The following is a 20,856-nucleotide window of genomic DNA, read 5'->3' as shown; positions in this document are numbered from 1 at the left end:
ACTGCCTGCCCAGGAGCCCCGTGGCGCAGAGTGGTAGCAGTCAAATCCCTGCTCATGACCTGAGTTCGATCCTGACAGAAGTTGGTTTCAGGTAGCCGGCTCAAGGTTGACTCATCCTTCCACCCTTTTGAGGTCGGTCAAATGAGCACCCGGCTTGCTGGGGGTAAGGACGACTGGGCAAGGCAATGGCAAACCACCCCGGAAACATAGTCTGTCTAGTAAACGTTGTGATGTGATGTCACCCCATGGGTCAGTAATGTCCCACTGCATATACAGGGGACTACCTTTACCAGCGTGGTGTAGTGGTTAAGAGCAGTGGACTCTAATCTGGAGAACTGGCTTGGTTTCCCCAATGTTCCACATGAAGCCAGCTGGGTGATCTTGGGCTAGTCACAGCTCTCCTAGAGCTCCCTAAGCTGCACCTACCTCACAGGGTGTCTGTTGTGGGGAGAGGAAGGGAAGGTGATTTGTAAGCCGGCTTGCTTCTTCCTTAAGTGGTAGAGAAAGTTGGCATATAAAAACCGACTCTTCTTCTTAATCAGTAGGGTAGTGGAGAAACAGTCCCTTCCCCCAATAAGGTGATGCACGCAAAGTTCACTAGGTAACACAGGACTAGCACAGGAAAGAGGAAAGAAACCAAGTGATTCTTGGCAAGGCAAAGAGACAATCCAATTCTATGACTAGCCCCATTTCCTCACACTGTCGGGAAGCAACGTGTAGTAGTCTGTTCCCAGCAACATACTGATGAACACCCCCCCCCGCCCGGTTAATAAAGCAGCTGTAAGTGAGTGGCTCCAAAGCCTTAAACATTAGGAATCTACAAGGGAGTTCAGGTAAACAGCCTTCTCTCATGTATTATAATACCAGTTCCGGGAGGGTTAAGAGGGAGCTTTTCTAAATTCCTAACAGCAGACTGTTTACATATTCACATTACTACCACTTTGCAGAAGAGACTGTGACCTCAAGGCCAGATGAGGGAAACAGAATTTCTTAGACACAGCCAAAAAGCAAACAAACCCTTGAAAGAGCATTGAAGCAAAAGGGTTCACACTCTCTGGGCTTGCTTCCACCTTCAGTCAGTGCAAGGCAAAACCCTGCCTTGGCTACGATAAACATCATCAACAGGTCAGTGGGATGACTAAGCAAGTTGCAAGATGGAACAAGAGATGTCTTAGATAAGCAGCCTTTCCTACTCTGTGAGAGTCTGCGTTGACAGTCTCCATGAAGTGTCAGGGCAAAGGAACGCCGGCTAAAGCAGGGGTGTCAAACTCCTTTGTTACAAGGGCCAGATATGACATAAATGTCACTTGGCCGGGCTGGCTTGCCAGCCCAGATCAGAAAGGGTGTGTCTGGCTGCCTCAGCTGGCTTGTGGCCCCGATAAGAGCTCTCATGTGGCCAGATCTGACCAGCGGGCCATATGTTTGACACCCATGGTCTAAAGCCTATCAACCAAAACCTTACACAACAGGATCTCCTGTACAGAGACAGAACTGGGCTTTAGGGATCCAGCGCTATCGTCTCAAGATTGGAGGCAGTAACTTTATAATGTGTGAACGAGCATGCATTTTAAACCAGGGTTAACACCTCCATGTTAATTGTGCGAAAGCCCAGTGTAACTCTCGTCTAGAGAGCGAGAAACCAACCCCAGAGCGAAATCATAAATAAAGTTCCGTGAAAACACCAACCATCAGTCAGAATGAGTCCAGTCACCCAGGTCTGCCAAAGCTTAGTGTACATAGCTCTAGAAGACCGCAAAATCGCCTCCCTAAATATTTGCCTACAGTCATATCTTGGAAGAGATTTAGCTAGGTGTGTTTGGGATATGCTAGGAAGGGGGCCTCAAGGCAAATTCTAAACCAGTTCATCATGTCAGAGATCAGCTTAGATAAGGCAGCCTGCCCAGAGGAAGTTAAATTCTGTGCTCACATTTTACTGAAGCTAAATGCACAGGTGCAGGCCTTTCAAAACAGCTGCAGATCTATGGCTATTTGTATCAGTGAACAGAGGATCCTACTTAAGATACCACCATTTCACATTCACAAGCACCAGATCTTGACCTCCCCATCACTTTTACAGTCCTGGAGAAGAGGCCTACTAAGTTGTCCATAACAGCGTAGCTGATTCTACACAGACAAGGAAACAAAACATATTAGAACTTGTAAGGTGTCGAGACACCAAGAAAGGAAGCAAAGCAACCCCCAAAATAGAGAATACACACGCAGTTCTAGGATCTCAGCTGCTTGATAAATGGTGAGGCGCACCAACAGCACATCGGGACGGCCCCATCCTTCAGCCTTGGACTTCAACCTAGTTTCTGTTCAGTGCAGAGCACAGCAGGCTCAGCAAGTTTGTAAACCTGGCAGCTCAGCCACACGTCAGCATATGCCAGCGTTAGATATATGCCACAGTTGGATAGTGGACAGCCTACAAAGGGGGAAGAAGCCGAAATTTTTTAGGAAACTAACAGCAATGACAGAGAAGGGAACAAGGCCCTTGTGTCACGGTCACTTTACTGGGAAGCGATTTCAAGTTTAAATTGTGTAAACCCCCCCCCCCAAATTAATAGTCCCATTACCTACATTCACATTGCAAGTGCCTTCCGACAGGGTCCTTTTGCTATATGTTAAGATGAACCAGAGACAGGGCAAAGAGGCCTAGAGTTCACAAAAGGGCTGTTAGAGTATATGTAATCTGGGGGGGAAGCTGTAGGTGTCTGGTGTAGCACATACGCGCATAGTCAACCATGAAGCTAAAGTGGTATGAGCCCGTACGGTCAGATGTGAAAGCTTTGAATACATGTATGTAACGCCAGCGTGACTGCATAGACGTACAAGAAGTGCGCATGTTAGTCATATGCCCTAGCATCATCGATCGCACAACTGTATGTATACTCTTGACGCACGAACGCCTCCACATGGACACAGTTAATCACAGGAAAATCCTCAAATTCATTCAGCTTAATACATTCAAAGGATCTCACCGCTTCAAAGCAGGGTTTTTGCTTAGCTCCCTTTTCAACACATGGCTTCAAGGTTCAGAAAGTGCCACAATCCCCATTCGCTTGCTACTGCCGTGGGGCGCCAGGGTTTCCGCTTCTACCAGAAGGTCCGTGGGCTCAGCACACACCGTCGCTCCTGGGTTACAAAGTCCAGCCTTGGAGACGCTTGCTGTTCTACGACGCCGCCGAGAAATCCCGCCTGAGGACACCTTGTTGCTGTGAAGTCCTGCCTTTATTTTCTCCGACTCCCTCTCTCTGCATTACTCCCCGATCAACCACCCAAGCTCCAAGTTATGAACTTGCTTTCAAGTCTTTGGAAGCGTTAATTGCTTGGGGGTGGGGGGAATCTTTCTGCTGGTTTCCAATTTCCAGCTCCAAGACGGCAGCGGGGTTTTGCGCCCTGTCAGCTTCGTTTGGGACACGGGCTGAGAGAACAGTGGTGCATGCTGCCCTGAGGAAGTTTGGAGCCCTGAATGCCGGTTGCGCTTCTCTAGGGAATTCAGGAAACCACGGCCCCTCCCTTGTAGGAGGAACTAGGGCAGGGTCAGAGAGATTGCCACAGGGCGGCCCTCTCTATCTGGAAGCCACAGTCCTTCTCTTCCCCAACCTGAGTAAGGAAGCCTTAACCCTCACACAGCCAGAAACACACGAAAGGACGGACAGTTCAAAGGCAAAACACTAAGAAGGGGACCGAAGAGGGCTGTTTCCCCTTTATCAGAAATCCAGCCTGTTGCCTGACTGAAGTCCACATACCTGAGTTTGCCTCTGGCGGTGTTTTCAGCCAGGCCAATGTGAACTTGAAACCAATCCACCCGCCAATATGAGCAAAAAGTTGAAGCGTCAGGGCTGGATTCTGATCTCGAGTTCTTCAGTTACTGGCATGACTACTCCTGCCGCAGTGATTCCGCTGGAGTCAAAACTGGGGTCAGATTTGATCTCTGCTACAAGAACGGATAAAACAAGGTCCGAGCTTGCTGTTAGGAAAAGTGATTGGGGGGGGAGCCGAAGAGGAAAATTTTAGCAAGTCATAGGTTTTGGGTAAGAGGAGGTTTCTAAAAGGCTGAGATCATGCTCTAGGAGAAAAGCAGCTTTCCTGGAGATGATTAGCTAGTCAAAGGGAGCAACAACCACAGAGAGCTAATTTCTGCCACCACATTTCCCTACGGAGGGAGCGCTGTTAACTATTAACTGTTCTTTTCCAAGCCAGCTGGTAGCCTGCTTCTCTCGGGGAAGGCAGCGTGAGCCAGCTCAGAGGTAATCAGGATACACAGAACAGGAAGAGCAAAACTGTATGGAAACTAGTGAGGGACACCAGGGCTCTTGTGCATTAGGGGAGCAACACGCATATCCCGGGATGGGGACTGAGGGAATAACAAAAGTGACCTGCAGGGTCCCGCGCTGTTCAAAGACACAGCCGCCACCGAATCACCTGCGGCTGGAAACACGGCTTCCCTTCCCACACCAGCACAGCAGGGCGGTGAGAAAAGGGAAGTGACTGTTGGGAGAGGAAGGAATCGGAGAGACAATGAAGACATGCCTCTTGGGGCTCTCCAACAGATAAGCTTATGCAGTTTAAGTACTTGTCAAAGAGACAGTGGTGGTGAAGGAAAACCTGTTGCATTGGGGGCCAGTATGCTTAAGAGGGAAGGGAGAGACCAGGGGTTTACATCTGCTCAGATTCTTCAACTCCCCCTCCCACCTCTCTTGGCCTCAATGATTTCACAAGTTTGAGAGAACAAATCGGACTGGGGTGCACTTAAAAGTGCTATATATATAAAATAAATGAAAGCATTTATTGGCTCATTTGGATACAGTGTTTCAGAACATCAAGGCCACAACTGAAAACAGGGAGAGCCAGACAAATGTGGAACAGACGGTCCAACTCCATGCCTACCACAGCTGTCTGTTCACTAATGGGAAACAGAGTTCCGTTCCAGACCGCCAGGTCCCCTGAATAATTATGCTAGTGGGGGGGGGGGGGGGGAGAGGGACAGAATGGATACACTCAAACAAAAAACAAAACCAGAACAGGAAGCCAAGATCACCGAGTCCTAGAGATGAGTCAAATTTCCAGTGAACCATTTAGAAATATGGAAGGGACCAAACGAGGCAAGATTCAAATAGTGGATAGAAGGGAGCGGTATGTTATTTGTACATGGAAACAGCTTGGATCCCAAGAGATGTCTAGAGCAAGAGGGGAAATAACTAAATTCCTAGGTTACACTTCCTACCAATATCAACACCCGTTCATTACAGTGGTGATTACAGCAGAAAGAAAGGAGGACTAGAAGTGGTCCCCGAAACAGACAGCTGCTATAGCCTAGAGATGAGAGACTTGGACCCTCTTATTCAGGGATAGCTTCTTAAAAGGCCTTGGAAGGCAACCAGTGGCCAGGGATCTCAATACAACCCCAAAGTGTTTTCCATCTGGTCTCGCACAACGCCCCATCTTATTATGATCATTTCCCTTATGTGCTCAAGCACCGGTAAACTGTTCTTTAATCCACTACCTCTCCATGCATTAAAATCTGGCAGTTCCCATACACCTCAGCTGCTCTGGTTTCTTGATTGCTGGCAAGGGATTGAACAACCAAGATACATAATAGGGGAGAACATGTGAAAGAGCCCTTTGACTTACAATGGAATCTTCAACCCTTGATGAATTCACATTATGGTACCTGTTTGTAGTCAGTCACTGACCAGGACCTGAAGGATTTCAATCTTCTTCAGCCTTCATCAGGAATCCTTTGTTCGACACCTGGAGTTCTAGACTCTGATCTCCAAAATGTAGGCAGACCACCATCCAGAAAAGTGGAGGGAGCATTTCCAGTTCACACTTATAAACTGAGGACAAAACAGGGGAGGAATTGGCAACCCCCCACCCACCCCAGCTTCTGTTAGCAAAAATTTACTGCTGGATCTAACCTGTAGTCTAGACTATTCCCCATCTAAAAGATATATGAAAATCTTAAAGTGGAGATGTAAGCATTACGAAGAGAACTTGGAGAATAAAATTCTAACATTTGGCATGCTTGATGTATGGAATCAAATACAGCAATCAGTTATCAAGGGTGTCCAGGTTCAAGATGTGAAATTAAAAAAAAGGAACAGGCTGGGATTAAGCATCATTTACGAGAACTGGCAAGAAAGAAAATGGATGGCACCACCACAGATAAGAAATGCAAAAGCTATACAGGCAAGGATGCCTTGCATAAAGACCCCTTAAGTTTCTATGTCTTCATATCACTCTCTCTGTTCAGCGTTGAGCTGATGGGGACTAGACATATGGCTCTTTTTTTGCCGTCAAGTCACAGCTGATTTATGGTGACCCCGTAGGGTTTTCAAGGCAAGAGACGTTCAGAGGTGGTTTACCATAGCTTACCTCCACGTCATGACCCTGGTATTCCTTGGTGGTCTCCCATCCAACTACTAGCCAGGGCTGACTCTGCTTAGCTTCTGAGATCTGACGAGATCAGGCTAGCTAGGGGCTATGCAACTCCTTTAGGAAGCCAGAAAATGTGATTCTAAAGCAGCCAAATGTCTGGTTCTGGGGAAAGTACAACATCATATTACAAAGGATATGCCTACCCTTAAACACACTGGAGTCAATAGGATGTGGTGTGATGCAGCCATGACTCACAGCTCAGACCTCTTTACAGGACAGGAATGAGAGAAATAAGCCCAGAAATTTCATTCCCAGTATAGATTTCAAGGAAGCTTCAGACTGAAGTTGGGGTGGGGGAGACTGTCTCGAAGCCCCCAAGAGAAGGGGCCTCTCTGTATACTGCAAGTTCTAACACACACTTCCCTGTCGCTTCACTGGGAAAACAAAAAGGGGGAAGAAGCCTTAGTTGGGTCAGACTAAAGTCCAGGTAGTTAAGCATCCTGTTCCCAGCATAGTCTGGAAGGGCATGGAGGACAGTCACTCTTCTTTGTTGCCTCCACCAGCAACTGGCATTCAGAATTCCACTGCCTCATAACAGGGAGGCTCCACTTATATAATAGCGATTGATGGACCTGTCACCCATGTACTTGTGTCTAAACCTATACTGTATAAGTAGTTGCTTTTTTTCGCCGTCAAGTCACAGCTCACTTACAGGGAACCTGTAGGGTTTTCAAGGCAAGAGACGTTCAGAGGTGGTTTGCCGTTGCTTCCCTCTGCATAGCAACCCTGGTATTTCTTGGAGGTCTCCCATTCAAATACTTGCCAGGGTTGAGGCTGAGAGTGTATGACTGGCCCAAGGTGACCCAGCAAGTTTCCAAGGCAGAGTGGGGACTCAAATCTGGGTTTCTCAGTTCCTAGTTTGACACCTTAACCACTACACCGCACTGGCAGACATCACTAAATCTGGTGGCGGTAAGTTTCATTAAGTTTCATAAGCTAAGTATGTGTTCTATTAAGTAATACTTCCTTTCACCAGGTGGGAATATACTATCCATCACCTTCACTGGGTGTCCCTGTATTATTATAGAAGGGAAAGTTTTATCCCTCCTTTATGTGTGTGTAAAGTGCAGCCAAGTCACAGCCGACTTATGGCCACCCAGTAGGGCTTTCAAGGCAAGAGACTAACAGAGATGGTTTACCATTGCCTTCCTCTGGATAGCAACCCTGGTATTTCTTGGTAGTCTCCCATTCAAGTACTAACCAGGACCAGCACTGCTTTGCTTCTGAGATCTGACGAGAGCAGGCTAGCCATGCATAATTTTGGAAACCTCCCATGTCCCTTCTTAGACATCAATACTGAAAACTCTTGCTTTTCCTCACAGCAAAGGTGCTCTAATTTGATACTTTTGGTAGCCTTTTTTTTGCATTTTCTCCAGCTTTACAATTTTATTTTAAAAAATAGGGTGACCAGACCGGTGTACAATATTCTAAATGTAGCTGTGCCATAAATCTACACAAGGCCTTTGATACTAGCTGTCTTATTTTCAATCCCTTTCCTAATCATTCCCAACGATTGACATTTTCCACTGCTAATGCACACCAAATTGTTATAAGGAAGTTATCCATTAGGTCCCCATCTCTCTTTCCTGGTAAGCCATCAGTTCAGACTCCACCCCATCAATGTGCAAGTGTAACAGGATTGTTTGTTCGCCTCAGTCTGCATCACTTTACAATTACTTGCAGTGTACTACACTGAACCTCAGTGCAAGGGGAATGGAAGTCTCCGAAATGTTTTGTGGACTAGAGCTGCAGTGGCCATTTACTTCCGATGATCCTTCGAGAACCAGGATCTGGCAACTGTCATTCAGTTTTGTAAAGTTGAAATGTATTATGGAAGTCAGTGTTTATATGGGACTGCCCTTGAACACTGGAAACCACCGCTGATGGAAAACCTCCAACTGGTCCTTACAGGTGACAAATTGTCAAGACCCCACTAACGTCTGGGCCCAGATTCCCTTAAGAGCTCCCTACATATTCTTGCATGTTCCATCTTCTCTAACACAGGATCCTTCACCCATTCGGATCCGTAGGGAAGTCTTCTTCAAATTCTACCTGTCCAAGAAAGTCTGGGGCCAGGAGTAGAGTCCTCAGATGTGGCACCTGAGCTGTTGGATACCAACCTGCAACTCTATAATGATAAGAGGAAAATGAAAACTTTGTACAGGGTTTTTGACTTTATAGCAAAAGGCAGAAACCTCTGCTTATTCTGAAAATCTGATCTGCAAGCTGTTTTTATCACCCATTGTCTGGCTTTACAGTTTGTCTCCTAGCCAAACAAACCAGTGACAGATACCTTTCCCTGGGCATAATGGCAAGTGAAACTAATCTGCCTTGCTTGGGACATACTGACCTAGCTGGCAGCGAGGCAGATGGCTGCAGGTTGAGTGCAAGAGGTTGAGAAGCCGAAACACTTCCCCAGCATACATTTAAAAAAATACAGTCAAAACATTTTTTTTAAGATCTCATGCTTTCCGGGTTGCTTTCATGATTTTAACATCTCCCAAGTCAGAGGATGTCTTGTGGGGGGGGCGGGTTTACCAAAAGGCTCTGCTATCTGAGGTGCTGCAGGTGGTTGTGAGATCTAGGGCTTCTCAGTCACAGTGCCCCACTTTAAGAATTCCTTGCTCACCTGGCTAATTCCTTATACATGTTAGAAGACAGGTGGAACAGGTCTTGTTCCAGAGAGCATTTTCCCTCCCGGAACTCCTTTAGAAGCTGTTATTTACACACTCCTTTATATTTGTCTTGCCTGGCTATTTCCTTGCTGTTAGATTATTTTACCATTGTCGTTTTCTACCACTGTTTTACTGCATTTTGTGATTAAATGAACTGCCAACCACCTTGGAAGCCTCATCAGAGAAACAGTTTTAGAAATCTGAGGGGGAAAGTAATAAAAATAGGAAGTTTGGTAGGCCCACGTAGGGATAATAGAGCAAACAACACCTGGGGGTGGCAGAAGGAATCAACCAGTGAGACAGGGATTGATCATTCTTCGTATGTCACAACAGTCTAAGTATGCAGAGTACTTTGCCATCCTTCAATTGTGGGGCCATGTTTCTACTGTCAGCCCCCTAGCGCTGCACTTGCTTTTTTTACGCCTGTTAAAAGATCTCTTTTTAAAGGAATCGTACCTCCACAGTATTCATCTTGGACAGAGTTGGACAACTTCAAAGGCATTCAGAGAGACAGCAGAAGCATTTTGCATGACCCATGTCAGAGGCCCATTAGCAAGTTTCGATTTCAAGGAAGTTATAGTTATAATATTCTGCTCGTTTATAACACTCAGAGCGTTCCCTCAAACCTGACAGTTAACACAATCTTTTTTTTTTTTTTTACCCCATCACCAGCCATGCATTTACTTCCTTCGGTGCTCTATTCTATCTCCCTTTAGCAGCCGCTTCTATTCTAAGCAATACATTGAATCAAAAGATGTTTGAAGATGATCTGAAACCTCCACAGAGAATGATCAAAAGCAAAAAGGAGACATCGTGCCCAACTCTGACAGAGAGGACAGGACACCATCATGTTGCTGCGCAAGAAATAAACGGACACAGAAGATCAAACTGCATATATGGGACAGGATGGTTAGGACTACAACTTTTTTTTTTAACAAGCCAGAAATAAAACCATTCAATAGCTTGTGTGGTTTAAGAACTAAGGAATCTAAAGAGATATATTTGTCACAGTGTTGGATTTGGGATTCTTGGCCTTTAAGAAGCCACGACACCTGCTTTCCCATCCTTATCACATAAGTCAAAGAGGCGAGAATTGTTACTGTACGTCCCCTCTTAGAAACAGAAACCCGGGTTTTGCTCAGTATAGATTTAAGTAACAGTACACAAGCTAGAGCATTTCCGGTGCTGTAGCTGACTTTGCACTTAAGATACTTTATGCCAGAGACGATCAACGTACATCCACATCCAAACCCACCACAGCCTAAGAAAACTTGAGCTACTGACATGCAACGACTGACCCAAAGAACAGTCATGCTGTGGAAAAGGGGAACCCCTTCCAGGGAAAAGGCCTTCTTCACAGGCTGTATGTTGCCTAGGGTCGAACAACACAGTCCCCCACATACCCCCCCACAATAATTCCTCAAAAACTACTATAAATACATCATGAGCTTTTCATTGAGAGACGGCAGATGAACTCAAGCACAGAGTTTACTTTTGAACAAGCGACAGACCCACTGCTTGACACCCAAATAAGCGCTTTAGATCAATTATAGAGACCCCTTCTGAAGCTACTAGTCAAGTCAAACAAGTTTAAATCAAAATAAGCATCACTGCAAGCATTTCTTAAGCATAAACACATAACAGGGGCAGGTTTGTATTTTCTGTTCCTATTTTATTTTATTAGATTTATATCCCCCCTTTCCCTGCCAAAGCAGGCTCCAGGTAGCTCACATCCTAGAAAGACCTGTGCCTATTGGGAATCCAGGGATCTAACAGCAGCTACGCTTTTCTCAGAAACAGACAAAATGCTCAGGCATTACTTGTGAGGCAATTCCCACTATTCCCACTATATAGCTCAGGCTATATCCTGTTCCCAAAAGCACTGAGAACTCCACAGTTTCCATTATCTTTTTAACAACAGAGTAAGGTGAAAATGGTGTTATGTTAGCCTGTACACTGAGGTGTCACCATGATCTCAATGTTGAACTTTGACTACTGAGGGGTTTGTGGTTTTGGAAATCTGCAAGCGGATCCCAGAAGGGAAAAGATGGAATGGGGCAATGGCACCACCCACCTACTTTAAGCCTTATTAAGAGAGGAAAAGATGAGCCCCGTGGTAAGCTGCAGTACTGCAGTCGAAGCTCTGCTCACGACCTGAGTTCGATCCCGACAGAAGCCGGTTTCAGGTAGCCGGCTCAATGTTGATTCAACCTTCCTTCCTTTCAAGGTTGGTCAAATGAGTACCCAGCTTGCTGGGGGTAAAGGGAAGATGACTGGGGAAGGCACCGGCAAACCACCATGTAAACAAAGTCTGCCTAGAAAACATCGGGATGTGTTGTCACCCCATGGGTCAGGAATGACCTGGTGCTTGCACAGGGGACCTTTACCTTTAGGAGAGGAAAAACAGGGAGAGGGGCCCACATGGCACCACATAACCTCCCTTTCCCCAGCATTGTGGTCCTAGTCCATACTTGGGGGCTCTCCTGCTGCTTTTTGCTGCTACATTCAACGTTAGAATCCAATCATGGATTCCTCATTATCACCTACAGTTACAGAAGCGCAATAAGGTTGGGTAAACAACAAACTAATTGAGAGGCAGTATGGAGCATGAGAAAACGGAAAGACTTCCAGTAAAGGGTTATGGCATGATACATCATGTTAATAGCAGCCTGTTGAAGTTATTGGGTTCAGCATGCCAGTCAACCGACAGCTTAAATATTATCAATTGACAGCCTACTATTTGACACTGTTCAAATGCTGTTAAATATACCACAGTCAAGCACAAGCTTGTGTCAGTGGGCGCCTTCCTTTTTTATTGCCTTCTGGTGTCATCTGATCGGAGGAGCGAAGGCTTCTTGTTCCTTAGGCCTGCAGCAGACACGATTATACTGGCACATATGCACCCCATCCCCTGCAACTCGAGAAGCAGGAGGGCAGGAAGGGGAAATATGTGTCTGCCTTCTCCCCCAATTAAGCTGCATGGCTTAACTTTTCCCACTGGCTTTTTTGTTGTTGTTGCTGTTTAACTTCGGAACAGAGACAGAGCAGTTAGGGCAGGAAAGAAGCAGGTAGCAAGCACCCAGACAGATTGCCAGCTAACCAGAATTGACTGGCTTGATCAGAAGTATACCAGTTCAGCCAGTTGTCACCATGAGAGGTCACAAAGCTGAAAGGAATTCCACCAAAGCAGTTTTTGCTATTCATATGTATGGAGGGAGTGACAGAACTTTCCCAGCAGAATATCTCAGGATACTGACTAAGGCTCTGACATTGCTACAGTCCACCTTGAAGTGGGGAGGCGCTGTGTTTCCTTTGCTCCCTCTCCCCAAGGATGTGGTCTGAGCCTGGGGGGGGGGGGAGCGGTGCAATGTCCGGAAGGCGGGCCAACATCAGTACACCTGGGTTGGCCGCTTCTATCCACAGTTGTTATTAGGGAGTCATCAGTAGGTCACTAGTGATTGGAGGGTTGTAGCAGGGCTGCTACAGGCTCCAGAGCCATCGAGTGTATTTGAATGCATTTCTCCTCTGAGTGAACCTAGAACACTTGTTAGGGGTGCCAGCAACATACATGCACCCAAGGTTTAGATTTCGACTGTCAGTGAAGTACACACACACAGTACTGAGCAAACATCTGCACACTGTACTGCTCTGTGTAGTTTCTCTAGGAGCCAGGATTCTAAATTTGTTGTGCCAAGTCTTCAGGTTACCTGCTCTTGATGCTCGAGAGGCATTGAAGCCTGCAGTTTATTGGATTCTAGAAGTCTCTGCAAATCTACAGAACTTTCTCTGTTGTTGCTATTCAAAAAAATTAACGCCATCATATTTTACTAATATTTTACAAGAGGTTTTTCTTTATTGGGGGTGGGGACACAACACCAAGCAAACTATAAACTTCAGCATAACTGGTCAGGTTGATAGACCCCCTGGCATAACAAGCAGAAAGAGACTAACCTGACCATGCGTTTGAGAAACATTGCCCATTTTGTCATGAAACAACTTCATTTTAAATTATGTTCATTAACATTTAACACCAATGGGAAAAATCATTTACATGCAACACCAGAGCAATCACAAACCTCCAAACATATATGATTTCAGACTAGTCCATGCTGGCCATAATCAGACGAGGAATTGAGAACAAAACTGCTGATATCATACTGCCCTTGTACAAATCTATGGTGAGACCACACTTGGAATACTGTGTACAGTTCTGGTCACCACACCTAAAAAAGGATATTGCAGAGCTTGAGAAGGTGCAGAAAAGAGCAACCAAAATGATTAGGGGACTAAAGCAACTGCCCTATGAGGAGCGGTTAAAACAGGGCTGTTTAGCTTGGAAAGAAGGCGGCTGAGGGGAGACATGATAGAGGTCTAAAAAATTATGCAGGGTTTGGGGAAAGTGGACAGGGAGAAGTTTTTCTCCCTCTCCCATAATACTAGAATGTGGGGTCATCTGCTGAAGCTGGAGGGTCACAGAATCAAAACAGATAAAAAGGAAGTATTTCTTCACACAACGCATAGTTAAATTGTGGAACTCCCTGCCACAAAATGTGATGGCTGCCAACTTGGAAGGCTTTAAGAGGGGAGTGGACATGTTAATGGAGGAAAGGGGTATTCATGGCTACTAGTACAAATGGATACTAATCATGATGTATACCTATTATCTCCAGGATCAGAGGAGCATGCCTATTATATTAGGTGCTGTGGAACACAGGCAGGATGGTGCTGCTCCAGTCGTCTTGTTTGGGGGCTTCCTAGAGGCACCTGGTTGGCCACTGTGTGAACAGACTGCTGGACTTGATGGGCCTTGGTCTGATTCAGCAGGGTTTTTCTTATGTTCTTAGTCTCAGTTGGCCTCTGCACCTGACAGCTTCACAGAATGGGTGATTGTTTCAGAGGGTAGCCATGTTAGTCTGCAGTAGAACAGCTAGATTCGAGACCAGCAGCACCTTAGCGACCAACAAGTTTTTCCAGGGTATGAGCTTTCGAGAGTCAAAACTTAAAGTCATAGCATGAAAATGTTGTCGGACTCTAAGGTGCTACTGGACTCAAATCTAGAATATGTGATAATGACAAAGTAGTGAGGGTCAGTATTTATACTGCTTTTTAGAACAGCAACAAAGATTCACGATAGATGAACAGGACCTCTATGTAGAAGAAGTTGGTTTTTATACCCCGATTTTCTCTACTTTAAGGAGTCATAAACCGGCTTACAATCACCTTCCTTCCCCCACCCCCAACAGGCACCTTGTGTGGTCCTAGCAAATGGGACGAGAAACACCCAACACTGCAACATGACCTTCGTTCAGAGCGGGAAAGGACTGTGACTAGCCCAAGGTCACCCAGGAGGCTGCATACTTAGGACTGGGGAAACAAACCAATTCTCCAGATTAGAGTCCACCGTTTATGTGGAGGAGTGGGGAATCAAACCCGGTTCTCCAGATTACAGTCCTCCACTCTTAACCACTACACCACGCTGTCTCTCAACTGCAACTGACTCCAAGCAATTATGCTACCGTGATTGAAGAAAGGAGATAAGAGTGTCATAAATTCAGCCAAGCCATCAGTTGTAGAGGTGTTTCAACTACCCCGGATTTAGGGTAACACTATGAAAGTTTGGCTTCCCTCACGGTCAATATAAGAGTTAAACTATGGAGCCAATGCCCACAGCTATCTGCCAAGCTGGGTTCATTTTCTTCATCCTGAGATCTGAAAGCTACAGACGTAATCAGGAACTCTTGCTCCATGTCAGAATTAATGACTGTGTAACTATGTAAATGCTAGATAAGTATTTCAGCTAATCAGAAATGGGTGGATGTCAGAATCGGCAGCAAACATCTGGCGACAGGGTGTAGCTGAACCACCACACCCATACAAGACGTCTAATGATCTACCACTGAAACCAGTTCAGTATCACTGATCATTTAGCTAACACCTAAATGACAACTTAAATTATGCTGCATAGTTTACTGAATATATGTGGCTGATTCAACCCTATGGTGAACCCAAGTTGAGCCCATTTAAGAGCATCGATGGCACATGAAAATATGGAGGATGTCAACATTCTAGTGTCTACTAATCAGACAAGGGGAAGTGGAGAATCAGCACTGTTTTGCTCCATTATATCAGAAGAGCAGAAGAACGTAGATTTGCACCCTGTTCTATTTGTTTAGTATATCCTAACATTTCCTTCTCACCAGCCACTTCAAAACAACTGGTCAATTTATAAAACCCAGAGCTAAGCTAAACGCTTGCTCTTGCTGTCTACCGTGGAAACCCAAATCCAGCTTTTGGAATAAACTGTCCCTTTGTGGATTTGCTGTACTCAGAATAAATCATGCTAAAGTACACAGAGATTTAATATGCATATTAGCCTCTGACTAGAATCAGGGTTTTGAGAAATGAACTATTTTACCAAGGATCAGAGGCGGGGAAGGGAGAATGAGAATTGTGGGCACACTAAAGGCAAACATGATGGAACAGTAACCAAGGTTTCAGAAAACAACACGCACAGCACATGAATAGATACTACAAATGCACCTTACTCCACCATTCGTTGCCAGGTTCACCCAGCTCAGACTGACAGCCTCATCCTGTGGTCTGCTATAGAAGTGAAAATACAAACTGCCTCTAGTGCTCTGGTTCCACTGTAGCATGATGGGTTGTGGCGTTCCATCAGTTCATGAGTACTCCAGCTTCCAAATGCCACTGATAGGACCTTCAGAGTGAGAGAAGAAAGCAGCCAGACACCCCCTTCATAGTATCTGGACCCAGCACCATTGATGAAAAGTGCTTTTATCTGCTCTTAGCAGAAGTAGCACAAGACCTTGAATGGGAATGCAAATTCGAATCATAAGAGTTGGAAGGGACCACCAGGGACATCTAGTCCACCCCCCTGCACAATGCAGGAAATTCACAACTACCTCCCACACACACACCCAGTGACCCCTACTCCATGCTCAGAAGATGGCCAAGATGCCCTCCCTCTCACGACATGCCTAAGGTCATATAATCAACATTGCTGACAGATGGCCATCTAGCCTCTGCTTAAAAACCTCCAGAAAAGGAGAGCTCACCTCCCGAGAAAGCCTGTTCCACTGAGGAACTGCTCGAACCCTTAGGAAATTCCTCCTAATGTCTAGACGGAAACTCTTTTGATTTAATTTCAACCCATTGGTTCTGGTCCGACCTTCTGGGGCAACAGAAAACAACTTGGCATCATCCTCTCATTATCCCTTCTCATTCTGCTCCTCTTCAGGCTAAACATACCCAATTGCTGTCTACTACCACGCTTCTGTCGCTAACTGGTATTTTAGATGTATTTCATAAATTGCCTTGAAGGCCATATATGGTAAAGTCAGCAAACTGCATCAAGGTAAGGCCCTGCATGGTGCAGCTGCCCGAGCCAGTTGTCAACACAGACCAGAGCTTGGCAGAGACAGTACTGAGCACAATTCTCTCTGAATCAATTGCACCACTATTTACTCTTGGCTCCGACACAGAACTATGACAGCAAATCTTTAATACTAACTCAAAATCATGAGTACCAAATAGCCCAAATTATGTTCAAATTTGTACCAGAACAAGTAAGAGTCACAGCAGACGCCCATCTCAGACACCACGGGACTGGGGTTCAAGTTCCTCAGACATAAGCAAGGTGTCCCCACCAGCAGCAGCAATGGTGACTGCGCTTTTGACTAGGAACTTTCCAGTTCGGACCACACCCGGGAATGAATTCAGTAGGTGTCCTTAGGCAAGCAACCATCTCTCAGCAGCACAAGCTACAATGCAGGGATGACAAGACCAATCTGCCCTAAGGGTTACAGAGAATGACGTGAAACCATTAGAAAGTTCCAGCAACTATGTAAATACTACCATTATTACCGCCACCCACATCTAAAAGCTGTGGGCTGGGCAGGAGTGATCTTAATTTAAGTTTTAATGTATGTGGAAAATAAAGAAGGCAGACACAAACAAGAGACCTGGTGCCAGAAGTACCTGCTTGGTTCTGGGAGCGGTAGATCAATCGACAAGACTCACGTGAGCGAGCCAACCCACACAAGTAGCAAAACAAAGCCACTCAGAGCTGTGCACTAATATGTCTAGGAAAAAAAATCATTCCTACTCTGAAATATGGAAACAATTTGGATATTGGCTGTGAAGCTAAATCCTTGGTAGAGTTTCTCTTGCATCTACAGCACATGGCCAAGCAACTCAGCAATCGGTCTCTGTTACTTGATGCCACAAATTGGGTCAAAGGTCGCTCTGCTTTCACAGCCCACTGTGACCCATCTTGGGAAAAGGAGAAGAAGAGTTGGTTTTTATATGCCGACTTTCTCTATCACTTAAGGGAGACTCAAACCGGCTTACAATCATCTTCCCTTCCCCTCCCCACAACAGACACCCTGTGAGGTAGGTGGGGCTGACAGAGCTGTGACTAGCCCAAGGTCACCCAGCTGGCTTCATGTGTAGGAGTGGGGAAACAAATCCAGTTCACCAGATTAGCCTCCACAGCTCATGTGGAGGAGAGGGGAATCAAACCCAGTTCTCCAGATCAGACTCCACCACTCCAAACCACTACACCACGCTGGCTCTCAGTTGCCTGCATTTCTAAACAGAACTCTTGCAACATGTCCCACTTGCCAAGTAATGGGAGCAAAGGGGACAGGCATGTTAAGAGGCGCAGCCCTCCCATCAGATTATAAACCAGTTTGAGTCTCCCTTAAGTGGTAGAGAAAGTCGGCATATAAAAACCAACTCTTCTGCTTCTTATAAGCAAAGGTTATGCCAGGCCTTCACAAATTTTCTTCGGGTTTTCAAGCCCCCTGGCCAGACTTATTTTTCAACCATACTTTTCTAATTATCGCTACCACAAAATCTAATCTTAAACTGCTCACATGTTCTTATGATTTTTAAAAAAAATTTATCAAGATTTTTTAGCTATAACAAAAGGGTTGTACCATACCAATAAATACAGGGTAACTGGTTAACAAAAAGTTAACTTCTCTTCCTCACCTAAATATGCTTTGTACTTCGACTGAGAACCACACGGACACATGAAGCTTCCTTATACTGAATCAGACCATTGGTCCATCAGAGTCTGTATCATCTACTCAGACTGGCAGCGGCTCTCCAGGGTCTCAGGCAGAGGTCTTTCATATCACCTACTGCCAGATTGTTTAACTGGAGATGCCAGGGATTGAAACTGAGATCTTCTGCATGCCAAGCAGATGCTCTGCCGCTGAGCCCCTCCCCAAGAGGCACTTACAGTAAATGACTACTGAAAATACTATCCACAATGAAATTCCTAGGTGCCAGGGAACCTGCAATTTGTTAAGCCCTGGGCTGTGCACTGATTTCAGGATCTTAGCCTTTACAATGAAGGCACCACAATACTTTATCCTATATCCCTCCCCCATCTCCTCCCTTTGTGCCCTATTACTCTTTACAATTCTGGCCCCATGACTAGCCCTTGCTGTTCCCTGTCAGATCCCACTACTATTTTTAAGTCCCTTAACGTCAGCTCTCCTGAATCATCAAAATATCCGCTGTTATCTCTCCCATCCTGCTCCAGCTACACCGGTATCAAACACTGCAGACAGCAACAGTAAGTGGTATGAGGAAGGAAGCATGAGACCTTTATATTCTCTAAAAGATCTAGCCCCAGAAAGAGCATTTTTGCTGATATCAGTCTGACTGGTGCCAAGTTCATTCAGGGATACCCTGTTGCAGGAGCCAGCACTAAGCAGGCTTCTACAGCTACCAACCTGTGGAACCTTTTCCTCATCAAGGCATGGCTGTCCCCTTTCATTTATTTCCCCCAACGGGGACCCAAAGCGGCTTACATCATTCTCTCCTCCATTTTATCCTCACAACAACCCTCTAAGGTAGGTTAAGCTAAATACTCAAGGTCACCCAACAAGCTTTCATGGCAAAGTGGGGATTCAAACCCGAGTGTCCCAAATTCTAGTCCGACACTCTAACCACTACACCACACTGACTGCTCTTTGCTGGCAATCCAGTGACATCTTTTAAACACCTCTTTTCTGAAAGGCCTTTGATATTTAACAGTTCCTGTGGGATGGGGTTGACGGGAGATCTTTTGAACTGCTTCAAATCGATTCTATACTGCTGATCTAATTGGATTTGAATTGATTCTACACTGCTGCTAATATGCTACGAACCAAATGCCTCTAGTTTATTCTATTTTATACAGCTTCTAATTGTGAGTGTTTGTTATCTTGCTGTTTTTAAGAACTTTCACTTTTTATAAATAACCAACCCACATTCTTACAAGGGACCAAACTGGAAACACCTTATACTGATCTAGGAAGGAAGCAAAGAAATCAGCATGCCTAACACATCTTCCACATGCTCATCCTCCACATGAAAAATATAAGTACCAACTTCCAAATAATTGTACTCAGTTGGTACAGAGAAGTACACCAATACAGTGAGAGATCGTTCAGAAATCTCTCTCATTCTTTTCTCTGCAAAAGGACTAATATATTTAGAGCAAGACTGCATTACTCTGCACCAAGTCAATGGCAATTCTAAGCCTAGAACATATCCACGAAAAGAAATATTTGCACGAATCTACTTAATTCATTTAATTTACTAGGGCAGAAGTGTGACACTAGTAGAAAGAAAGGGAAAGAGTACTAGAAACCATGAAGAGAAGCTTAAATCCCACTCACAGGTTCTACCCAGCCACCCTCACAGCAGACTCTAATGTGAGGGTTGGGAGCTTAGAGCTTAATCCATTTATTTCATGCTTGAGCACTATCCTGAAAAAAAGTGCATAATGCCTAAATATAAGTAACAAGCAAGCTAGGAGAGATTCGGCTCCAGTGTATAACAAATGGAAGGTATCCATGCACTGTAGCTAGCCCTCCAAGATCATGATTCTCACCTGGCAGGTGGCATCTTCACACAGATGCAGGGTAGCCACCCTAAAGTTCTTCTCTCCTGGGGGAGGGGGGGTCTCTTGGCACCCCCCTCCCCCTTCAAAAACGCCACCTTGAAGAATCAGTGCAGGAGGATGTCAGAAGAGGTCTTGTTGCTTCTTCAAATGATTATGTAACTTCCCTATGTTCGACTGAAGAAAAAAGATAGTTGTTTTTGTAGTTCCCGCTACTGACCCAAGAAGTGGCTGTCTGGTCTTCTGATGCCAAAATAATGTACAGCTCTTGCAGAATTGCCCATTGCGCAGAGTGGGTGTCCTGTTTTACCAATGATCATTAATAATGCCCCAATACCTCTTCGCCATCATTATCCACTTGCTCTGCACAGCCAGTGTTCTCACACGGAGTTCTGTATGATATTTCAGTATAGCAGGTTTTTTCCCCAAACGCAGTCTCAAGAAAGCAGTGCCTGCTGGATTTAAGCTGTCCAAGCGTGATCTCCCAGAAGGAGGCCCAACACAGCACTTCCTGTCGCATCAACCTCAGCCGCCGTGCTCCTGCGTAGCAGATAAATCTGGATTAGAAAACACCTTCTGATCTCCAGACCCATGTGCAGTTGACTGCTGCTGCTAATACAACCTGGATTATGACCTAGCCTGAGAACTTTCTCTAGACCCAGATCTACTGCTTCACACTCCCTCTGCTCAACTAAAAAAATCATCTGCCATACCTATAATGAGTCCTAACGCTGCATCAAAACTTTCCCCTCCACCTGCCTGTAAAACGTTCGATTTTCCCTACTACATGAGCGTCCGCTTGTAAAACCGAAGCAA

General features: G+C 45.4%; 1 protein-coding gene across 1 annotated transcript in view; it reads right to left on the bottom strand.

Annotated features, from left to right (window-relative positions):
- The window catches only part of MGAT1 (alpha-1,3-mannosyl-glycoprotein 2-beta-N-acetylglucosaminyltransferase), a 43,196-nt gene extending 23,078 nt beyond the window's left edge, over positions 1–20,118 (bottom strand). The window contains exon 1 of the mRNA XM_056858437.1: positions 20,032–20,118. The gene's annotated coding sequence lies outside the window, so the exon portion shown is untranslated. The remainder of the gene's footprint in view (positions 1–20,031) is intronic.
- Between the last annotated feature and the right edge of the window lie 738 nt (positions 20,119–20,856).

This window comes from Euleptes europaea, chromosome 1 (genome assembly GCF_029931775.1).
Source record: "Euleptes europaea isolate rEulEur1 chromosome 1, rEulEur1.hap1, whole genome shotgun sequence".
NCBI lineage: Eukaryota > Metazoa > Chordata > Lepidosauria > Squamata > Sphaerodactylidae > Euleptes > Euleptes europaea.
The sequence above is the reverse complement of the archived record's forward strand: the minus strand, read 5'-3'. Positions and strand labels throughout refer to the sequence as shown.